At 40.6% G+C, this 19110-nt stretch overlaps 1 long non-coding RNA gene across 1 annotated transcript in view; it reads right to left on the reverse strand.

The window, feature by feature from the left end:
- Nucleotides 1-560: 560 nt before the first annotated feature.
- The window catches only part of LOC112549159, a 47061-nt gene continuing 28511 nt past the window's right edge, over nt 561-19110 (reverse strand). Inside the window, exon 3 of the long non-coding RNA XR_003092495.1 lies at nt 561-2992. This is a non-coding gene — a long non-coding RNA (uncharacterized LOC112549159). The remainder of the gene's footprint in view (nt 2993-19110) is intronic.

Below are 19110 nucleotides of genomic sequence, written 5' to 3' on the forward strand. Positions count from 1 at the left end.
TCCCCTTCCCCTTCCCCTCTGGTCTTGTGTTAACACAACCCACATGGGGTTCTTTTGTTTCCGTGTCTTTCTCTTTTTAAAAGCCGCATAAACTGCTGCAGACCACAGAAAGGGAAGGGGGGGGGGGGGGGGGGGGGGGGTTCAATTACACAGTAAAACACGCTCCTTCCCAAACTGTGCTAATAGATATCCCTTTACAGTTCGGAAAGGTCAGGCTGGTTATTGCTGTCGTGCTCTGATTTACAGCCCCTCCCCTCTGCAACCCTAAACAAACATAGTTTAATAAGATCAATAACGATCAAAGGAACGTGGGGCAGAAAGGACTTTCAGCCCTTGCAATAACTACGGAGCCTGAATCCACTCGCTTTTCAAAAGGGGAGGAAAATAAACAGGAAATTAAAATCAAATAAAACCAGAAAAGAAGAAAGAAAGAAAAAAAGGCTTGGGGGTTTGGTTTGGTTTTTTTGTGCCAGCCCTAATAATTTAAAATAGTTGTGTTGTTTTCCCTAGTTCAAAACGCTCGGTGCCATCACAATCGGGCTTTGATATTGGACACTGATATTGATCTGGGTGCATCTGTCTCTCTCCGCAGCTGATAATGACAGCACACGTGATTTCCTGTTATTGAAGCCCCGCAGACGTTTCTGGAGCCAGAGTTTGGCAGCGCCGGGGCTGCTCTCCCATCAGCAACCCCCCCGTCCGAGGCTCTGATTGCCTTTCAGCCCCGCAAGGAGGATCCACGACGGAGTTGTAAACAACTTGTTTACCTCCTTCTCGGGGTGATCTGCCTCTGCTTCTATTGGCTCCTGCGCATAAACGGAGCAGGCAAATACCCAGCGCTCACAGGCTGGTGGGGAGAAAACAGCCCAAGCAAATGCTGCCTGTCCACGCTCTTTACTTTCCAGGGCAGAGGAGGATATTTATATCTGTTGTTTCCACTCTCAGCCCAGCACCACTCCCAGTGCACGAAAAGGTCTAGCTTGTAACTTTCAGTCTTTTTAGCCAGGAGATGTAGCTGGCAAGGAAAGAAGGCCACTTGTTTTACAAGTGCTTATTAAGGACAAACAAGGAAAGCAGTTTCTTTTTACACCTTGTTTACATTTTACTATCAAAAGTGAAAGGCAGGCATGCATAATAGATCCTGACATGCCCCTGGGAGTAGCAGCAATACCAGAAAGTAAAGCTTGGGAAAAGAGTAAATCCCTAAAGATTAAATCAAGAACAAAAAGAACTGTGGAATCTTAACTGCAAATCTGTAAATTAAGATGTAATGTTTTGGGTTGTGTACCCTTCAGGTTCCTAACCAGGTCTTTAGAAAGGATTAGAGACTGGCCCTGTAAGCAAAAATCCCAGGTTTACTCTACAAGCCAGAGGATGGGTCAAAATAGATGGGATATGGCACCAGGTCAGGAGGCACTTACCTGGCATCACACAGTCCAGAGCAGTTGACAAGAGGACCCTGAAAGGACTTGATCCTGCTCCTGTAGAAGTCAGTGGTAAAAGGCCAGTTGATTTTAATGATTCAGGAACAAGTCTTAAAACAGGGTTAGCAAAGTTTTATCAGTAGTGCTTGCTCAAGGAGTACAGATACCAAGCTACATATTATTACCCAGGGTTTGTGGGAATCATAAGGAAGTCCCAGAAATCTGAGACACCAAGTAGCCCAATAGATGGTGATGCCATCTATTCTAATTAATGCTATAGTTTTAGTAATCATGGGTGAACCTATGAAGTTTATTTCAATAAAGTATTCAAAATGTTGGGTGCTATTTTGAATCTTATCCAGACTTTCTCCAAACTTTTAGGTGTTAAAAAGAACTACATCTCTTATAAGATCATGAAACATTTAGCACTTATTGAAAAATATAAACAATGCCAACTCTAGACTTGCTTTTATAATAGCCAACCATTTCTCAGGAACTTTTGTGGCTCACCTAGCCCTAATTTTAGCATTGTTGAATCCACGTAACAAGTGTATCATAAGAAACATTAAAAAAAAAAAGTGAATGTTGTGAGATAATGGTAAACAGTCTGATAGCAGGGCTTTGGGAGTAGGAACAAAACTCAAGTGTTTCTCTATCAATAGCTTCATATAGATGTTCAGTTTCTCCTGGAGAGCCACTGTTCTCTAGTGACTCGTGATGAATATACAGATATTCAGGTTTTTTCTCCTAGAGTAAAAATGGCTGCTCCAGGAGAAAAATAACCTGGGAACAACCAGGGTTAATTCACTCTCAGGAGAGTTAACGTAGTTGTAGCAGCATAAACTCCCAGGAATTTCTCATGGGAGAGTGAATGTTTGTACATGCCATATGTATTTCTACTTTGCTCATCATCACTAAGGTACCTAAAATACCTGCTAGCTCTTGTTTCCAACTCCACTGTTGGCTTGCTGTTGGCTTGCTGTGTGGCCTCAGTCAAGTCACTAATTTCTCTATCTCATTTCATCTGTAAAAGGGTGATACCACATACTTCTGATGGCAGTAGTATGTGGGTAATGAGGATTGTTTTTTTTTTAAAGGGATGGAAAAATATTTTCCTTCATCTGTTTTCATGCTTTCCCTATGTTCATGCTTTCATAAAAATAGAAGAAAAAACATCACAAGGCTAGGGCAGAAATATGCTATCATTATAAATTCTTGCTGAAAGTAATGCCATAGCAATCTTAAGCGTATGCTATGACTAGCTTTTAGGGACTGAAATCATGGTAACTCCAATTATGAATAAGGAAAAAAATATTTTCTCACTTTGTTGTAAACAATATGATTTTCTGTTCTCTAGTAAGTCTGCCCCTTTAAAAAGAATCTAGCAATTGAGAGTTGTTTTTCTGTGTGGCTTGTAGTGATATGGTCAGGAGAGGTACATAATAAATTAATGATAGGAAATTGCAGAATAGATGTATACAGGTCAAGGTCACATTGTGCATAAATGGAGGTCTAAGAGTTGTATATTCCATGCTATCTGGCTTCTACCACTTTATTGATTTTTCACTCTGAGGAAAAAAGAGAAAGAGAAAGACTTTAATAGATTTTTACATCTTTGGTCTGTTCTAAATCTGTCTTAGTTCTGATCTTCTCAATGTTCCAGAGAACATACAGCACTTTCATCACAATAACAAAGTAGTCTTAAACCTGCAATGCTGCCTTCATGACTTAAGAATCAGTGGTCATTTTAAGTCTATCAAAAACATTTGCTAAAGGAATCAAGGAGAGTTGTATAACAATGAATCTGTGTGAAAAGCACATACAGCTGAGGGAATGCCAGGAAAAGCTCCTTTTATCTTTTGTCTGAATCAGAGGCATGACGATAACGACACAGGTTTCTATACAGTATTTGTTAATGAAATGCAGTGCACTATAGAATTCAGCTCACAGCCCCTAACTATAAAGAAGAGTAATAATGTTGCAGCTTGAAGTGTCTTAGATATAACTGAAATTTAATTAACACTTAAGCAGGACTTACTTTTGCAGCTGAGGCAGAAACTGAGCTTCTAAGGTCTAGCACAGCCTTTGCAAAGAATTTACAATTCCTGCACTGACCACTAGCAAACACAGATATATCTCAAAAGTTCCATAGCTGTCTTTGCCCCTGTGGAGGGGCTATTTATAATCAGGGAACATCATTGAAGCCTAGCTGGTTATGTAAGATAGAAAACAGAATATCTAATGTATGCCCTAGCCAAGATGATCCCTTGTGTTTCCAAGGAGTAGTGTACTCAGAGCAGCATGCTTAATAAAGCTTTAAAAAATTGTCAGAAATTCTAAATTCCAATGGGTTAAAGAGGAGGTATATTTTAAGGGCTATAGTATGCCCATTTGTCTGAAGACAGTGTTATGTATAAAGCTATAAGAAGGCCAATGTCCAATCAATTTATTCTTTACCCTGCTTACATGACTAGCCATTGATCTTCCACATGAAAACAGTGGTAAGTGTCAAGTGGAAACCTAAGTGGTTAGGTTATAACCTGGAAAACCCCTTCCTCCAAAAAAATGGAGGGCAATAGAGAAATGGAGGGCAAAAGAATGTATAGAGGTCACCTTGATTTCAGGGTTAAGCCTTCATTTTGATCAGTTCTTATTCTCTGCTATAAATATGATGAATTTTTTTTTCCAACTATTTAAGTTGGTCTAATAAAAGATATCAGATTCACCCAAAGAACCTTGTCTGCCTATCTCCTTAGACCAACACAGCTACAACCTACACCCCTACTATTAATATGGCTCTCCTAATTGCTCTTTCTAAGAATAGTGCTCCCACGACTTACTCTTGGGTCAAACATATGGCTTTCTTTAAGGTTTCCATTGGTGATGGTCCATTGATCATTCAATCAGGTATGTATTAGGACTGACACTTTTCATCTCTCAGCCCCTTGCTTTTCCCAAGACTAAGTCCATCACTTCTTCACCACATTTACCCTGCTCTGGCCTTTGAATTAGGCTCCTCATTTCACAGATTCACAGAAGTTTAGGGCTGGAAAGGGACTTTGTGAGATCATCGGTTGCTTTAGAATTTAGCCTATCATATGGCATTATAGTGTAATATCACCATGTCTCTGAGCCAGACTGCATATAATCTTTTTAAAATAGAATTTCAAACAATAAGCAGGGCAGGTCTACATGATACAAGGTACCAGACAGCAGCATCTTGAAACGTGCCACATTGCTTCATGTGGACAACCTCCTGAACAGGAAGCTACACACTTGCAGAGAGGTGGTCCTGTGGGCTGCCTAATTATCTCTGTCTGTCTGTAATTGTGGCTTAATGCTAAAATGTGGCTTTGCAAAAATGGCAGTGTGAGATTACAATTTGAATGTTTTTTGCTGATTTTGCATCATTTGCGCTCAGTCTGTAAGTAAAAAGATTTTGTTTATAACCGGGCAGATTTAGTCTGGGTTTAGAAACTCTAAACTAGATTTTTTCCTTCTTATGCAGGTCCTGCATAACAACTCATCTCAAGCACCTGTAATGGAGGGATATATATATATATATATATATATATTTGTGTGTATGTGTATGTGTGTATATATATATATGTATGTATATATACACACACACACCTACTAGCAAATTGCCTATCAAGAATGATGGGAGGGCGAGGACAGGGGACTGTATCTGACCCCCGCTCACTGCTTCAGGGCTGGAACCATTCCCCGCACCCTTCTCCCTGCCACTTCAGGGCCAGGCCCACTTCCCCCTCCCCTCACCGCTTTGGGGCTGAAGCTACACCCAGTCCCCCCCAATCTGTTCCCTGCTGCTTCAGGGCTGGGGCAGGGACAGGGGCGGGGGCCGGGCCTGCTCCCCCCACCCCGCTTTGGGTCTGAGGCCTCAACCCCCTGCTCTGTCTGCTCCCTTGCCACCACCTCCAGGGAGCAGGGCCAGGGGGGCGAGGCCAGCACCACTAGCCTCGCCCCCCAACTCCATCGCCTCCATCCCCACTGTCATGGCAGTTCTCTGCTGCATTGCCACCACCACCTGTCTGGAACGGCATTACAGACAGACAGACAGACAGACAGACAAATACTTTTATAATATTAGAATATATATACACACACACACATATATATATATACACACACACACACACATACACACATGCACACACACACAGATACACACTTGAATGCACACAAATATATACACACACTTACATACATAGTGCATAGATACAAATGATGGTAGATAACTTGTTCATATACAAAAAATGAATGGAATCTAGCTGACTTTTAGCTGTTCTAGGTATATAGTACAAACAGAAATTAATAAAAGTGTAGGGCAACTCCTTGAACCATGAAGTTACTGGATTTCACAAGTTTAATTCAGTGCAAAATCTAGCCCTTATTTCAGTCACTGAAGTCAGTAGATATGACCCTGGATATACACAGGAACAGACATGTTGAATAAGAATTTGCTGTTCCTACAGAGCTCCTTTTTTCAGACCAGGACTATTAAGGACTTTTTTTTTTGTGGTGGAGAGGAGGGGATTAGCTATTTTACTTTAACTCTTTAACTTTCCTACAACTGCTTACAGATCCAAGTTTTCATTAGAAACATAAATGTCCCATTTATTTTTGTATTGTTTAGCTACTCTACCATGTTACTAGAATATTTTTGTAATGAATATTGTAACTATAGTAACATTCTTTAATGAATAAATAGTACATTTGCAATTGGGCTGAGATGGTTGATGCAGAAATAGGACTCCAGCAGAGCAGTTTGTCAGTTTACCTTGTTATTAAATAGATATTTTTTATTAGAAGCATTTCAGATTTTTTAACTCATTGTTTGGTGGTTTATGAACACAATAATTATGTTTTCTTTGTTTTGAACATCTGCAACCATACATTTCAATGACACTGTAAGGAAGCCTATTCTGTGTGAATGAGAAAAAATATTTTTATTTATGGTTATTTAGTTTCCAAAATGTTTTTGTCTTATATTTTGTCCTATTTGAAAGTCATTTTTGACGGCTTAGATAAACAAAAGCCATTTTTCCATGCACATTTGTTATTAGCTTTTTAAATGTCTCACATAAGTGTTAAAATATTTACTTTGTGGAGACAGTAAACTAAGTGGCTGAGCTTTCTCCCACTGAAGTTAATGGAAGGTAGGCAGGATCAGGCCTTTAGGAATAAGGAAAAAATATCAAACTAAATAGATGCTCTTCTCAATTTCCAATACAAGTCAGACCTGGCATGTTTCAGGTATCAGTTTGTTCTCAGTCTGACAAAGTCTAGAGGTTAAATTTTTTAAAAAAGCATACAGTTTGAATGGACTAGGACAGGGTTGTCCAACTTCTAAGTGGCCAGGGCCCTTACATGTTATGGACTGCAACAGTGGTGGCCATACCCCCATTTGCACAGCTTGCCAGCACTGCACACCCGCTGAAATAATCTTATGTGGACACTGCCCCTCAATGCCACACTGTACACCACGCAGTCCTGGCCTCACCTGGAGCACTCTGAGCCATGCTGTGCTGTGCCATACCACCTCCTGAAGCAGGCACAGAATATGGGAGCTGGATGTTGGAGAGGGAGCCCAGAGTGCAGCAGAAGTGAAAGGGAGAATTGTAGCCAGGTGGGAGCCTGGGAGTCACAGCTTAACCCCTCATAGGCTGCAGTCAGGCTGGAGACTGTCAGTTAGACATTCCTAAACTAGGATGGCAGGAATAGGTACTCTACTTCCACAACACTAAGGAAAAGCATTCTTAGACCAGTCAGCTGTAGTATCTTCTACAAAGGCTGAGGGAAGGTAGAGAATATAATTCAGTACTCTCCCCATTCAAGGAAATTGGGGCTGTAGTCTAGACTCACAGGCCAAAAGCCCATCTTCCGGGCTTTTTACCACTCTGCCACGTTACATGTGGGAGAGGTGGAATCATCAGGAATAGTTTTTCTCCTATTTGACCCACTAGCACAGAAAAAGCAGCAGTAACCCCATGAAAAATTTGACCTCACCAAGGGGATTTTTCCAGGGGCAATTTGCATCACTTGCCAGGATGCATAAGCGCCTTTCAGAATTTGTCTCTCTAGTAAATGATGCCTCTAGGAATTTTTCCAACTATTTAGTTGTTCTAATAAAAGATATCACATTTACCCAAAGAGCCCTGTCTGCCTATATCCTTAGACCAACAAGGCTACAACCAACGCTGCCTCCAGGAATGGCATTCCACATACTGACTCAAATTTGAACTTGAGACCTGTGCCATAATTCAAAGGAGGTATTTCTAGGCATGAAGCTTTGAAGCAGGGCTGTCACCTGGTAGATATATATAGATGAAAGTGTCAAGCTCCTTTTCTGCTTTCAGCACTCTGGATATTCTTGTCCTTTATGTAAAAGCTTTACTTGTAGATGCTTGCCAGTTTTATGACCACGACTCAGCAAGCATCCACGAAATTGCATTGAAAGTGTATAAGTTTAATCAACTACTGTACACAACAAATTGCCTTCTGGTCTTTCAGATTCCTTTGATTGCACTTTACAAATAATATATAAAGGTTAGAGAACTGGAGAGTATAGACACAGAGTCAGATTCACTTCCATTAGTATAGACTTTGGTGCAGCGCCCCTGTAACAGAAGGCTGGGGGACTGCAGCTGTTCAAATTTCTTCTGACCTCATCTCCACAGGAGGAGGTGCTTAGGTAGCAAGTTCAGGCAAGTTCACTATGTCAGGTTGTGGCATATGGTTGTGCTGATTTATTCTATTCCCACAGCAAATCAAAACAGTCATTTTTCATTTTTCTTAGGGATATTTTGAGTAACAAAAAGCCTACTCATCTGTTTCAATTATGGTCTCATGTCTACATGTGCATTTAAGCATGCCTACATTTAATGTGCATTAGCTTTGTGTGTATTAAGTGGCTTTAGGCAGACATCTACACATGCAGGCATTAAAGTGCATTAATGTGCTTTAATGCAACTACACATTTGTTAATGTGCTTTAATTATTTATGCCCAAATTTGATAGCTGCATTTGCAGGTATCAAATTTAGACACGAATAGCCTAAATTTGCCATTGTTAAAGTGCATTAAGGGCATGCACGTGTAGATGCATGCCCTAATGTGCCTTAAATTTAACCTAATGCGCCTTAAAGCATCTCATGTAGATGTGCCCTGTATATTGTATTGCTCATAAAAAAATGAAAAGAGGTAATTTGAAAGAGAAGAACCATATCAGAATATTTTTCCCATAACCTTTAAAACTAGCCTCTTTCTTTGTACTGTTCTAGTCTGCCTGCTTCTTAAACGGTTAAGAAAGGGGGAAAATGATATTGTACAGAAATAATGATTATGAGCAGAGAAAGTGAGGTGATTAGGATGGCAGTCTGATGGCTATAGCAGACATACGGATCTTTTTGCCATAGGGAGGGTCAGCATTTAAGTATTTAAGTGAGACATGCATGTATGGTGAGCTTAATGGCCACTAAAGGAAAGTGTAGTATAGATGGTATCATGTACCTAAAGGTAAAAGACTTGTAAAGAGGGTGAAGGAGTTGTAAGATACAGCAGGTGTGATGTTCTTTCTGTACAGTAGGATATTTTTTGGCAGGTATAAATAGCTGCTGTTCCATATAGTTCTAAGGCTGGTTGAGAGTATGTGTCATGAGCACTGCACACTCATCATTGAGGAGGAAAGGGTCATGGTATGTGGGCATAGAAGTTAACTCTTCATTTCCTGGTTTCCAGAAGTTAAGAGTTTTGCTAGATTTAACATTCTGAAAAGGTTTGCAATATCACCCTGCAACCTTGTATTTAACTAAATGTCATTTAATTGAATTTCCTAACTTAATTTTTTTCAAATGATCATTTTTAGGAAGTCATAGTTATCATACAGGTTTGATAGGTGCAGCGGCTGTAAAGTTTGGGTGTTTCTGTGGGCTTTTTGTTACTTGTAGCTAAAGCTGATTCAATCAGCTATTAAATAAAAGCACTAAAAACCCCCCACTAAAGCACCTGATTTTTACAGACGTTGGTCTAGCCATGTCAAAGTAACAATCTGCCTCTTCTAGGTATTTGCAGGGCTTGGCATGGGAATGCATTGAGTTTAAAGTAAAGCAACCCTTTGGGGATTTTTTAAAGGTCTGTAAGCACCTAGGGTTATGTAAAGGAAAAGATACTTTTTTATTCCTCCTTTCTACTCAGGTACAAGTTGTTGCAGTGGAATGAGTTCATGCACTGAAACACCTGGTGTGTGTGGTCTCCTGACAGAGGCAATGAAAGAAATCACAGACATGACCCAGGATCTTGATTGTTTTATTATATAGTTGGTACAGCAATTGTAAGCAAGTGAGAAAGGAGTGTGATGTTTAATTTCCTCCCCAACCTCTGCTTCACTGTTATCCTTAACATCTAGCTCCCTGCACCCATTTCTAGGTCACCTATTTCTATCATATCTATTAAGCCATGAGTATCTTTAGTCATTAGCACATAAATGGTTGTGCCTTACCATTTGGTACTTGCTTCAGTGTCCTCATAGAGGGTATCATACTTCCATGATTATGTTAACCCCAGCAGTCCACTGAACAATGCCTTGCAAGTATAGTATGCCTCTCATGAAGCTGGGCTCCTCATACATGCTTCAGTCCGGCCTTCCCAACCTTGCCCTTGCTCCATTTAGTTGTCTCACACTCCATAGTATCCCCCTATTTCCAGACAGTTCTTTTACAACATATAAGGGTGATGTGTACTTTAATTTTGTATTCCCTGTTTTTCAGAAATTCCTATTTGGTTTATCTTCAGCAGCTCTTCCCCCAGTTCTGACTTACCTAGGAAAAACAGTATCCTCACATTCACATAGATGAGGTCTTCCTGAATTCCTGTACATACATAACAGGCAGGGAGAGGGATCCCCCAAGAAATTCAGGGCTTCCATAGATCCTGACTGCCACATGAGGGAAGCAGGTAGAGTGGCTTGGGCCTCTGTAGAGGGAAAGGGCCCCCACAGTCCAGTCAACATATGAGAACAGGTGGAGGGGTTCAGATACACCCAGGAGTGCAGGTACACACCGAGCATTAGGCTTATGTCTATTTGTACAGCTCAATTATTTTTTTCAGAGGGATGGTGGGTGCTGTGAACTATCTGGGATAAATTTTGAGGGGCTAAGATCCTTTGGGGAGTCAAGTTGTGATTGCCCAGAGATGCTCTAAAATGTTGATGTAATCTTTAACCTGAAAAAATATGTTTTATTTTGTGGGAACCTTTCATTCAAGGGTCTCCAAAATTGGCTCTGTATCCCTCTCCTACATCCCCCTGGGGCTAATTACATCATTAGGCCATCTGACCAGGTATTGCGAGCACTCCACCTTTAAACAGAGAGGAGCAGTCAGAGAGATATCATGATGTGTTTCAGCTGAGTGGAAATATAAAGGCGGTTAATACAGACTGCAACTATAGGACTGAAAGGTTGACACTGTCATGTTTTCACCCTCTCTTTCTTCTTCTAGTGCTTAAGAACCAGAACTGAGTCAAGCACACTGATTTTCTACCCCTCATCTCATTCTCAACACTATGTGGTTTGTATGCATTTCTAACATGCCTAATTTCAGCTCCCCTCATAAAAGAATAGTGAATCCCCAGATGTCAGCATTTATGGATGCAGGAAAAGGGGTTCAGACACCCCTAAGACCCCAGCACATGCACAGGAGGTAGATGAATAGCTCAGATCTGGCAGAATGGCAACCTCCCCTACAATCCTGGCTCTCTGATATGCATCAAGGTTAGGGACTCCTATCCCCTAGAAAGGCAAGTCCTGCTCCCTCCCAGATTTCAGCTACTATAGGGGAGCATGGAGAGGAGACACGCACTCCAGAACAGCAGGTATCCCCTAGATTCTGGCAAACGATGGACATTGGAAAAGGGAATCAGACACAGCTTCCCAGATCCCAGTTTGCACGGTGGGGAGAAGGAGTGAAGCATGGGGGACTGGTACTCCTAGTGACCAGTCAGCGCCCGGGGGAGGGATCCCCCCATGGCCAATCTCACCAAATAGGTCCTGGCATATATATGGCAGAGGAGAATGTAGGACTGACAGGAGGCTCCACCCCAAATCTGTGCTCTGCACCCAGTTCTATGTCACCCTTCCTACTCTCTCTAGTTTGACCGTTTCCCTCTGACCTGAAACCCCAAGGCCTCTTTACTCCCTTACCATCAATTCCCATTTATCTCCCTCAATTTCTGTCTCCTTGCCATAGTCCTACACCTCTCTCTCCCTGTCCAAACTCCCTCATCCCCCAAAACTCCTTCCTTTCCCAGCCCATTATCACACATGCAATTTATTTTCTTTGCAAAAATAGTTTTAGTGCCTTCCAAATTATCAGCTCTTTTCAGATGTCAGTTCCCAAGATAAAATAAACTCTTTGACTGAGGGAGACTGTAACAAGAGGCCTCTCTTTACAGACTTCTTTCAAAGGTTGGCTTCAGCCTGACACCAGCTGAACCTAGAGCAGGGTGAATAGTTACTGAATGTTAACTAGAGCTTCCCCAGATCATGTGAAAAATGGCAGGTTAGAACCTCTGTCAACCCCTTCCTCTGCATATGTGCCCTTTGGCCCAAGGGGATTAGGCTCCTGACACTATTAGCGCAAAACCAGTTTTTGAAAAATATTACCTACTCACATGGGTTAAGGGCACCAGGGATAAATGTTGAGTGAATCAGGACATTTGGGGCACTATCAGAGCTACAGTTTGATCCCCAAATGTCAGGAAAAAATATTGGTGGAGTCTGTCAACCTTTAGAAATACATTTCTGGGGAGGAGGAGTGGATGTTGGGAATACCTTGGCCAAATATTCCCAGATTTGGAATGTTAATGGTGAAGTTCTATTTTTCTTGTATGTCTTAATGGCAACTTTCTAATCATGTAAGTGACATTTTGGCAATTATGTGAAGGTTCAACTACCCCTGCACTATAACATGTAAGTGTGTGCACATAGACTAAGCACTCACAGTAGGCTACACACAGACTAGGCCCACACACAGCTACATATGTGTGCCCATTATGGAATGTGTACCTGTATCTAAGACCCAACAGTGCAGGTTCCCATAAATCCATGACTAGCAGGTGTTAAACTCTAGAGGAGGAATACCATCCAACGGCTTAGCCATGTGCCCAGGAAGCTGGAGACTTGGTTCTAGGCCTTATTCCCTAGAGGATCTATATCTGTTTGACTGTTGAGCATACTGCTTTAACCATCACACTACACCACAGTTTAAGCATTACCCAGAACCCTTTTAGGTGCTCCCTTTCAAAATTGCTCCCAGCCCATCAAAAGAAGGAGATGTGGAGCCAGGAGGAAGAGACCAAGTTGGACGCACATAACTCAGTGAGATGTTCAGTACTTTGGACACTTCTTGCTAAAACTCTTATTTCCAATGGAGTAGAATTTTCCCCACAGCCCTCCATTCATTTTCTCCAATGATTACTAAATGCAAAAAACAGTGGCTCAGGTTCAAAAGACGTTCTATAAGCCTATCCTGGATAATGGGGCATAGGGGTTAGCAAGTTATGCCAAGGAATCAGAGACCTATGAGTTTAAAACCTCCCTAGATGTGGGAGGCCTAGAACCTGAGGTCTCCAGTGTCCAAGAACTGAGCATAAAACATAGGAGCATCCCCCTCTTTCCTGTCCCTCAGTCATTTCTCTGGGGCTTATGCCCAGGTAGGTAAGCACTTAGCTGTAACCAGAAAGTCTTTAAAGTGTGGGCTAGAAATAGACAGCTAGAAAACCACCATTCAGATTCACAAAAGGAAAATTAATTTAAATGTGCCTGTTTTTCCCAAATGCACCAAATTTAAGAGCCATCTGTGTAGGCAAGAGTATTTTAGAACCTTTAAACAGGAAGATGTTCTCTACCTGAACTGCAAAGAAACTGGTACTCCACTAGAGTTTAGGAACAAAGAATGGAGGCCATATGTACAGGACAGAGGAAGCAGTGACTGAAAAGGACTTGAGGGATATGGTATATCAGCAACTAAATATGAGCATTCAGTGGCAAGAAACCACTATTCCAGCTCATGGAAATATAAAAGGGAATAATTAGCAGAGAATATGGAGACTTACTTATTTTTGTTTACACTGGGACTATACTGAAATTCTATGTTTAGTTCTGCTTTCCACACTTAAAAAAAAAAGAGATACTGAATAACTGGAAAGGGAGAACACAAGAACTACAAGAAAGATTTGAAGTCTTATGAAGGTCCACAACAAGAATCAGCTGCTAGAAATTACAGTTAGATCAGTTCAGATTGAAATAAGGTGTAGCATCATTGAAAACACACAACTCGTGGAGATACTTAAATGTGGGTTTATTTGTCTTCTTCCCAGGCCTCAGATCTTCTGATCTGAAAAGTTTTACCAAAGTATCAAAATCAGTTAAAGGAAAGCTGTATGCAAACTATATACTAGGCTTAGGCTGTAGACAGATGTACCACTAAACCATTTTAAAAGGCTCTAAGTGGAAGAGAGCAATGTACTGTTCAGAAGCATACCTCAGCTAAACCAGAATAACTATTTAATCTATGTCATCCTATACTATGATAGTGAAGCTCAGTTGCTATAACTTCAAACCTGAATAAAACAAGCTTAAAGGTCCAGTAGTTCAGCTTTCAATGAGAGCAGAATGGAGGGGACCAATGAAACAGAGTAGATCATCTATAAGGTACTACATTTTTTAAAACTTCAACTATTCATGCCCTTATACTGTCATCTTAGATAAATCTACAGTACAAATACATCCTCTTTGTGGCTCATGATGGAGCAATAGGATAAGTCAGTTGTCAGAGATATAATTTGGCATCTGGGTCATGAAAACTGTAGAATGCCCTCAAGTCTCAGTGAAGCCAATGGTATATTGGGGTGCTTATTACTTGAAATGATTCATTCAGCAACTTCATTGAGCTGCTTGCAGCACCACATATGTAGTAGGATTGCTTTCTGTGTATAGATGAGCTATCTAATGTGTGCCACAATACTCAATGAGTCTTGCATACTGAAGACAGAGTTTTTAGAGAATGAGAAATCCATGTTTGAGGGATATTTTCAACTGTCGTTGATCACAGAAACCAATCTTTCTTAAATTGTTACATTATATATCTATTATACCAAGGGTTACATATTTAAAAAGAAAGATGGATAGGAAAACACAAAAGATAGTTCATGTTTAGATGGTCGCATGTCAGAAAATTCATAAACAGCTAAGGAAAAACCATTATATTTTGTTTTCCAGACTTTGAAATTCACCAAACTGAAACCCCAAATTATAATTAAGTCATCACTGCTAAACTAAATATTTCACTCCCAAAATAAATATTTTTCATTATAATAAAAAACAATCTTCCCTTCAGTGAAAAAAATGGACCTCTGTATATCAGGTTGAATACTGAAGTGTACTATTCTCATCCCAGTGCACAGAGGGGTGTGTGTGTGTGTGTGTGTGTGTGTGCGCGCACGCGCGTGCGCGTACGGATTTTTCCTGCTAGTTTTACTATCAACAAGGCAGATAAACCTTCCTATATCACATTGAGATGATACCCTGAAAAATGTTTCTAATACTGGTGAATCAGAGAACATGCTGAATTCACCAGTATCTGTTATCATTTGGTATAATCCTTACTGCAAGAGATTTTTAGATAAGAACTGTTCCATTAAAATGAATACATTTTGCACATTTAGTGCAAAGCACTGCAATTTTGAATAGAGCATTGTAGTATTCATAAATAATCTTGACAAACAGAAAAAAGGCCTAAAAGGGGAGAGAGAAGCAGAGGGACAGCTAGCCAGAGAACTTTGCATATATTGAATGAATTTATTCCCAGATTTATTGAGTAAATGGTCCTGAAAATCCTCTAAGGCAAAATAATGCACACTGCTATTTCTTTCACTGTAAGAAATAACTTGGTATGAGAATTATTTGCTGTCTTGCTTTATGTACCTGTGTTTCATTTTAAACTCTTCAGATACTGTGTGGTGCAGCTCTAATTCTTATTTCCTTTCTGTCTTTCTGCAGTACCGGCAAGCAAAGCCAATCCGTATTGTGCTAATTGTCATGCGGGCACTGCAGTTGTTTCCTTGTTTTGCTCCCTATCACTGTCATAGCTTGGAACTCTCGGCAGTGTAGTGCTACATGAATAGGTTGGCCTATGGGGACCTTTCTGTCTGGGACAGTACCATTCTGTCCAGACAGGGAGAGACTGGGGGGTTTTGTTCTCCAGGAAAAAAAAAAGAAAAGAAAAAAGACCTTGCTGAAGCCCTTCACTTAGCATTCCTCCTCAAGAATTTTAATTCTAGCTGCATACTCCAAAAGGGCTCATGGCAGTGATTATTCTAGGGGTAAATCATCATTCAATAGCTTCATGTTCACTCACCAGTTCTGTGGGGATTTTTCTCTTCATATATTGTACTGCAGTCTGAAAATAAATGTTCTTCCTCTGGCCACATCAGTTATCTTAAAAGAAGGTGCTGTTTGCCTGCAAATTGTAACTTAAGCTATCAATTGTAGGCAGAAAAAATCAGTAACTGCTTTATTTAAAATCACTGCTAGTTTAGACGGTGGCTTCACGAAACTATTTGCAGCACAGCTGTCAGAAACTCTAATTATTCATATATTGGATGTGCGCATTATTCTTTTAACCACACAAGCCACCAGCTTATTCATCTGCTTTCCATTCAGTCAAGGGCATTCTTCTGTACAGTTTTATAACGGTTCTCCCATTCAATTTTTGGTCATTGTTTTATGAGTAAATTTGTTTACAAGAAAGAAGTTTATTTATCAAGAAGTTTATTTATAAAAAATAAGCATCAGATGTGGTTTGCAGTATGTGGATCCAAACTTTCCCCAAATTCTGGAAGTTTGGAACTCAAAGCAGTTCAGAAATGTGGGGCTTGGTTCTGTCTCATGATAGGCATGATGAAGAACCTGAGGTTAAGTGCCCCAATTCCAGATAAGTATTTCATTGCTCATTATTTTTTAAGCATTCCCTCCTATATAAGACAAGATCTAATGTTCTAGTTTAAGCTCCATTTTTAGGAACACTGATGCTTCACTTAAATCAGAATGATAAACTTATTTGTTGTTAGCAAAGAAGATTATTTCCTTGAATTAAAGTCCTTCATCTCCATAAATACCAAACATATATATTTGAAGTCATGTGCCATTCTTTATTTGCTTATAATCAAATCGCCATAAAACTAAAAATAAAATCCTGTGATAAGCACTTCTGACAACTGCATCTTACAGATTAAAAACCAAAGAGCAAATAATTCTTGTGTTGCTATTTATTAAAATGAAAAAGATCACTGCACGCAGAAGTATCTCCTAGTGTGTATGTGTATATACTGTAATAACAGTGATAAGCTTTTCTGAGATGCAAGGCAGTGCACCACATGTGCCTAAAAGAAAAATTTGACTGATAATCCTAGTTTGCTCACTATAAATGAGGGGAAAAGTCATAAAAACAAATATTTTTCTTATCCTCATTTTTGCATGTGAACACATTTTTTAAAGCCTATTAAAATTCTGTTTCTTCAGGTAGCCAGAGTTCCCTGCCCCTCAGCTGCCTGGTCCTGGCTTTTCTACCTGAAACTGCTGGGGAGCCAGGACTCCAAGGATACCAGCTCTGGGCAGGCAGCCTAGCAAGCAAACCAGGGCTTGATTTCCAAGGGAGTTAAGCCCATAAAAGGGGGTGCAGTAATAGGCTGCTTATGTTTGGTTGTTTTACATTTTTATTTGCTGTGCCTCTAGACATGAATGTAAGCCCCCATTTGTAAGTCAAAAAGATAGTGGAACATGATGCTAACCATATCAGTCTCCTTAGTGCCACTGGCTGCAGAAATTGGTGTGCTTTATGCATGCTAGGCACACAGGCTGCTAGGCTCTCGAGGATCTTTTACCTTGGTCTAAATATATTTAAGGATCGATCTAGGTCTACGTGATTGGCCCAAGTCATATAGAAAATTACCTATACAGCAAAGAATCAAGCTGGCTTAGCACTGAATTGCTGAGGTCCTCTGCAGCCTTATGACTTTGGGACCCAAATGCCAGGTGTGCCCTAGCAGTAGGAAATCATTCTTCCTGTGAGGATATCTACTTTAATTTATACCACCAATATAAAGGCTGTCTGGAGTGGAGAGCAGGGGGTTTCTAATCTACCAGTATGGCAATGAGGGTCAGTGGTAGTCTGTTCTCATTTCAGGCTCTTAGCAAAGTTTACTTTCAAACATAAATAAAGCACAGTCCAACCCCCTTGCCATTTATAACTCCAAGATGAGGCTGTTGGGACATCCTAGACTGGTCTGCTCCTACTTATCAACTACAACAGAACTTTTCCCTCTCTTCCCCACTCTTGCCTGTAGAAAGCTTTTCTAGCTGGGTCCCACTCCAGTAAGTAAACCCACTCCTCAGTCACCTGCATTCAGACCAGGGGTCCAATTCATGGAGTCTCACCACTCTTTGACAGCTACCCTCCCTTCAAACCCCTAAAACATCCCCTGAATCCTCTTTCCTTGTGAGTGGCTGGGTTGGCCAGACCCCAACCTTGCACTGCTTGGCTTTGTTTTTGGTTAGCTGCACATAGTATTTATTAAGCTTAAAGAAAGGATGCGGTGAGTATAATGAGAGAGCCTTTAAAAATTGTTAACTGGCTAATTAGACCAGCAGGAAGAGGGGAAGTGCACTGGGGTTGATAAATTTACAGTATGATAGAACAGTTGCATTTTTATACCTTTGTTATATATTGAATAAATATAGAACATAATTACGTTTAGTTATTGTATAAGAAAAGCAGTCATTTGCTACCACACAGATACCAGATACCCATGCAGGTATACCCTGTTTTATTACTGCAGCATGCATACAAATTAGCTGTTGTCTTATGGTTGAACCTTTTTTTAACCCCTCCCTTTATTTTTTTGGGAAGATGCAGTATTTAATTTATTAACTCTTAGGTGCAATCTGCAAGGGCCTTGAAACTTCCTACTTACTGTATTTTTGGCAGCCCAACCAAGCCTGGTTACCTTTCAGGAAGGACTAGAAACTAGGGCTGTTGAATGATTTTAAAAAGTGAATTTCAATGAATCACCAGATTAAACAAAACAGTTGAGATTAATCACATTTTTTATTGTAAAGTTAAACAATAACAGAATCCCAGTTCACTATAAATATTTTGGATGTACACACTTGTACATAAGCCCTAGACAGTTCCCAAGACCAGGTCCTCCAACCCCTGCCCCCCCATCCCCATACACTTACTTAAATCCAGCGTTGAGGCTGCTTTCAGGACGTGTGTGTGTGTGTGTGTGTGTGTGTGTGTGTGTGTGTGTGTGAGCAGCTCCGAGGGGGGAGAGGCTGCTTTACCCCCAGCAGCACAGGCAAGCACACCAAGGGGAGAGGGACCACTTTTCGCCCAGCAGCACAGGCAGGCATGTAGCAGAGAGGGGGAGGGGCCAGTTTTCCTCAAGCACCAGCAGTGATTAACACGCATTAAAAAAATTAACACAAAAACAAGTAATGCATTAATCACGCGCGTTAACTGCATTTAATTGACAGCTTATTAGAAACTGAGACCTTACTGAACTAGAGAAGGGAGGGTTAGCTAGGAAGGAGACCTGCTGGTTTAGT

Source organism: Alligator sinensis, unplaced genomic scaffold (assembly GCF_000455745.1).
Source record: "Alligator sinensis unplaced genomic scaffold, ASM45574v1 scaffold288_1, whole genome shotgun sequence".
Taxonomy (NCBI): Eukaryota; Metazoa; Chordata; order Crocodylia; family Alligatoridae; genus Alligator; species Alligator sinensis.